This window comes from Nymphalis io, unplaced genomic scaffold (genome assembly GCF_905147045.1).
Source record: "Nymphalis io unplaced genomic scaffold, ilAglIoxx1.1, whole genome shotgun sequence".
NCBI classification, from domain to species: domain Eukaryota; kingdom Metazoa; phylum Arthropoda; class Insecta; order Lepidoptera; family Nymphalidae; genus Nymphalis; species Nymphalis io.
Genome location: NW_026089616.1, coordinates 1,134 through 7,206, shown reverse-complemented (window position 1 = coordinate 7,206; position 6,073 = coordinate 1,134). Strand labels below are relative to the sequence as shown.

At 34.4% G+C, this 6,073-nt stretch overlaps 1 non-coding gene across 1 annotated transcript; it reads right to left on the bottom strand.

Annotated features, from left to right (window-relative positions):
• Positions 1-5,707: 5,707 nt before the first annotated feature.
• LOC126780856 (5.8S ribosomal RNA) lies at positions 5,708-5,864 on the bottom strand. The gene has a single exon (XR_007670578.1). It is a non-coding gene; the product is annotated as a 5.8S ribosomal RNA (ribosomal RNA).
• Between the last annotated feature and the right edge of the window lie 209 nt (positions 5,865-6,073).

Below are 6,073 nucleotides of genomic sequence, written 5' to 3'. Positions count from 1 at the left end.
AAATAACACTAGATTCGATCATTGCATTTGAAATACAACAGAACGATAATATAATATCTTCAAAATGTGAAAAAATTAACGCGGTACGTTCGTGTATTGTGGAATCTAAGTTTACATTTTACGACGATAACATACTTTATTTATCTGAAATATTTTAAAATAACACTAGAATCGAACACGATAACGATATCCGAGTGATTTCATTCGATCACTAAATTTGAACTATAACAGAACGATAATATAATATCTTTCAAATGTGAAAAAATTAACGCGGTACGTTCGTGTATTGTGGAATCGAAGTTTACATTTTACGACGATAACATACTTTATTTTTCTGAAATATTTTAAAATAACATTAGAATCGAACACGATAACGATATCCGAGTGATTTCATTCGATCACTAAATTTGAACTATAACAGAACGATAATATAATATCTTCGAAATGTGAAAAAATTAACGCGGTACGTTCGTGTATTGTGGAATCGAAGTTTACATTTTACGACGATAACATACTTTATTTATCTAAAATATGTTAAAATAACACTAGATTCGATCATTGCATTTGAAATATAACAGAACGATAATATAATATCTTCAAAATGTGAAAAAATTAACGCGGTACGTTCGTGTATTGTGGAATCTAAGTTTACATTTTACGACGATAACATACTTTATTTATCTGAAATATTTTAAAATAACACTAGAATCGAACACGATAACGATATCCGAGTGATTTCATTCGATCACTAAATTTGAACTATAACAGAACGATAATATAATATCTTTCAAATGTGAAAAAATTAACGCGGTACGTTCGTGTATTGTGGAATCGAAGTTTACATTTTACGACGATAACATACTTTATTTTTCTGAAATATTTTAAAATAACATTAGAATCGTTCATGACACGAACTAACCACGAACGTGACACTACAAAATTTACATCTTATAATATCTTTCAAATGTGAAAAAATTAACGCGGTACGTTCGTGTATTGTGGAATCGAAGTTTACATTTTACGACGATAACATACTTTATTTATCTGAAATATTTTAAAATGACACTAGATTCGATCATTGCATTTGAACTATAACAGAAAGATAATATAATATCCTTCAAATGTGAAAAAATTAACGCGGTACGTTCGTGTATTGTGGAATCGAAGTTTACATTTTACGACGATAACATACTTTATTTTTCTGAAATATTTTAAAATAACATTAGAATCGAACACGATAACGATATCCGAGTGATTTCATTCGATCACTAAATTTGAACTATAACAGAACGATAATATAATATCTTCGAAATGTGAAAAAATTAACGCGGTACGTTCGTGTATTGTGGAATCTAAGTTTACATTTTACGACGATAACATACTTTATTTATCTAAAATATGTTAAAATAACACTAGATTCGATCATTGCATTTGAAATATAACAGAACGATAATATAATATCTTCAAAATGTGAAAAAATTAACGCGGTACGTTCGTGTATTGTGGAATCTAAGTTTACATTTTACGACGATAACATACTTTATTTATCTGAAATATTTTAAAATAACACTAGAATCGAACACGATAACGATATCCGAGTGATTTCATTCGATCACTAAATTTGAACTATAACAGAACGATAATATAATATCTTTCAAATGTGAAAAAATTAACGCGGTACGTTCGTGTATTGTGGAATCGAAGTTTACATTTTACGACGATAACATACTTTATTTTTCTGAAATATTTTAAAATAACATTAGAATCGTTCATGACACGAACTAACCACGAACGTGACACTACAAAATTTACATCTTATAATATCTTTCAAATGTGAAAAAATTAACGCGGTACGTTCGTGTATTGTGGAATCGAAGTTTACATTTTACGACGATAACATACTTTATTTATCTGAAATATTTTAAAATGACACTAGATTCGATCATTGCATTTGAACTATAACAGAAAGATAATATAATATCCTTCAAATGTGAAAAAATTAACGCGGTACGTTCGTGTATTGTGGAATCGAAGTTTACATTTTACGACGATAACATACTTTATTTTTCTGAAATATTTTAAAATAACATTAGAATCGAACACGATAACGATATCCGAGTGATTTCATTCGATCACTAAATTTGAACTATAACAGAACGATAATATAATATCTTCGAAATGTGAAAAAATTAACGCGGTACGTTCGTGTATTGTGGAATCTAAGTTTACATTTTACGACGATAACATACTTTATTTATCTAAAATATGTTAAAATAACACTAGATTCGATCATTGCATTTGAAATATAACAGAACGATAATATAATATCTTCAAAATGTGAAAAAATTAACGCGGTACGTTCGTGTATTGTGGAATCTAAGTTTACATTTTACGACGATAACATACTTTATTTATCTGAAATATTTTAAAATAACACTAGAATCGAACACGATAACGATATCCGAGTGATTTCATTCGATCACTAAATTTGAACTATAACAGAACGATAATATAATATCTTTCAAATGTGAAAAAATTAACGCGGTACGTTCGTGTATTGTGGAATCGAAGTTTACATTTTACGACGATAACATACTTTATTTTTCTGAAATATTTTAAAATAACATTAGAATCGAACACGATAACGATATCCGAGTGATTTCATTCGATCACTAAATTTGAACTATAACAGAACGATAATATAATATCTTCGAAATGTGAAAAAATTAACGCGGTACGTTCGTGTATTGTGGAATCGAAGTTTACATTTTACGACGATAACATACTTTATTTATCTAAAATATGTTAAAATAACACTAGATTCGATCATTGCATTTGAAATATAACAGAACGATAATATAATATCTTCAAAATGTGAAAAAATTAACGCGGTACGTTCGTGTATTGTGGAATCTAAGTTTACATTTTACGACGATAACATACTTTATTTATCTGAAATATTTTAAAATAACACTAGAATCGAACACGATAACGATATCCGAGTGATTTCATTCGATCACTAAATTTGAACTATAACAGAACGATAATATAATATCTTTCAAATGTGAAAAAATTAACGCGGTACGTTCGTGTATTGTGGAATCGAAGTTTACATTTTACGACGATAACATACTTTATTTTTCTGAAATATTTTAAAATAACATTAGAATCGAACACGATAACGATATCCGAGTGATTTCATTCGATCACTAAATTTGAACTATAACAGAACGATAATATAATATCTTCGAAATGTGAAAAAATTAACGCGGTACGTTCGTGTATTGTGGAATCGAAGTTTACATTTTACGACGATAACATACTTTATTTATCTAAAATATGTTAAAATAACACTAGATTCGATCATTGCATTTGAAATATAACAGAACGATAATATAATATCTTCAAAATGTGAAAAAATTAACGCGGTACGTTCGTGTATTGTGGAATCTAAGTTTACATTTTACGACGATAACATACTTTATTTATCTGAAATATTTTAAAATAACACTAGAATCGAACACGATAACGATATCCGAGTGATTTCATTCGATCACTAAATTTGAACTATAACAGAACGATAATATAATATCTTTCAAATGTGAAAAAATTAACGCGGTACGTTCGTGTATTGTGGAATCGAAGTTTACATTTTACGACGATAACATACTTTATTTTTCTGAAATATTTTAAAATAACATTAGAATCGAACACGATAACGATATCCGAGTGATTTCATTCGATCACTAAATTTGAACTATAACAGAACGATAATATAATATCTTTGAAATGTGAAAAAATTAACGCGGTACGTTCGTGTATTGTGGAATCGAAGTTTACATTTTACGACGATAACATACTTTAGTGACATCGTACATGACACGAACTAACCACGAACGTGACCCTATACAGACTCTCGAGGGACTCTATCGATGTAAGATTTCGCGGAACGTTCGTGTATTGTATATTTTCTAAACGTACGGCGAACGATACATAACACGAACTAACCACGACATTGACTCACGAAGGACTCCTCTATCGATTTCAGTGTTTTCGTATAAAACGCGGAACGTTCGTGTAATAAAGAAGTGAAAAGTCTATCGTGCGTATCATACTCCTCTCGTACTACTCCTACATCTTAATACTATTTTATTTATTATTATTATTTATTCATAAATCACAATATTCACGAAAATAATATTTTCGTGTAATATTTTAAAGTCGAATACCACCATAGATATGTCCATATTATACTTTCTAGTGAATAGAGAGTATATGTATATGAATATATTTCTCTCGGATACGTCCTCGGACGAATCACCTGGCGTAGGGCTGAGTCTCAACAGATCGCAGCACGACGCTGCTCTACCGAGCACAACACCCCGCCAGGAACGTAAGTCGTCTACAGACTATTCCGAGCCCCGACATCGAACTGAGGTATATTCGAAACTTCGGCGCCGTGATGCACGTGTTAAGACCGCTCGCATCGATCGCCGCGTTCCAAATGGGCTTCGACGTCGCACCTTACGAATAAAGCGCGACTAGTAAAGTCACATCGTTTAGAGCCTCCCGACTCTCGGGGCTCCACAGTGAGCATATCCTTGCCGGATTCGGCTAGGCTGGCTTCGGCCTTAGAGGCGTTCAGGCATAATCCCGCGGATGGTAGCTTCGCACCACCGGCCGCTCGGCCGAGTGCATGAACCAAATGTCCGAAACTGCGGTTCCTCTCGTACTCGTACTCGTACTTTTCCTCCGCTTACTAATATGCTTAAATTCGGCGGGTGATCCTCCCTGATCTGAGGCCAACGATAAAAAAAAAACGAGGCAGACGCGATATCCGTCAACGCGACGGCGCCGCTTTCGTCGAGACGAGACGAGACGAGACGAGATCTTCATCATCATCCGTCCGTTCCGACGTCGGCGTCGACGCGCTCTTCGGACGTCGAGTCCGCCTACTATTCGTTATCGCGCGTGCACGCACGTGCGCGCGTTCGTTCGTTCGTTCGCCACCCCGCCGTCTGTGTATATAATGATAACACAGACACGAGAGACGACACGACGCGACACGAAACGACACGCCTCGAAAACGAATACGACGTTTACATGTCATCACGTACGCAATGCGCGCTTTATGTGTATACGTCGTAACGAACACGGAGCTGTTTTATCGATAATACGTTCGATCGATGTTCGATAACGAGAAACGTACGAACTCTCGCTCTCTCACTAGACTAGAAGAGATCGGCCCTCATATATCCGATTACCCTCTTTGATCGAACGATAGAACGACGATCGAAAGGTCGGAGATGGGGGCGCGCTCTCGACTAGACCGATCGACGAAGACGACGACGACGACGTAGACGACGTAGACGACGTAGACGTACGAATCGGTAGAGCGAGCGACGCTCTCGGTCTCTCACACATCGCGCATAACGAAACTCCGTGACGTAAACGTACACACGAACCGTATATAAATACAAAAATTTTGTAATATACACGAACACGCATGGTACATAAACATACATACACGTCGTATTGAAATATTTGAACGGACCGAGAGAGAGTCGGTTCGTATACGAATACGAATACGAACGAACTCTAAAACGGATACCGTCATGTGTTCGAGAATAACGTATAATAGTTTAACATTACGAAAAACTATATACACATTAAACATTGAACAGTGTGGTATATATTTTTATACAGCCGGCCCTCAGACAGGAGTGGTCCTGGATGTTTCTCCACGGACCGCAATGTGCGTTCGAAATGTCGATGTTCAAATGTGTCCTGCAGTTCACACTATGACGCGCAGTTAACTGCGTTCTTCATCGACCCGCGAGCCAAGTGATCCACCGTCCAGGGTAATTGTTTATTTTCATGATGATTAGTTTCTACGATCACTGAAGCGATTCTATACACGCCCGTGATATTAGTTTGTTTAAATTTTTTTTTTTTTTTCTTTTTTTATTTCTTTTCAGTATATAAATAAAAATTAAAAAAAAAAAAATATTAAAAAAAAAAAATTAAAAAAAAATATAAGTTATTGAAGATGACGATGCGCTATCGAAAGACG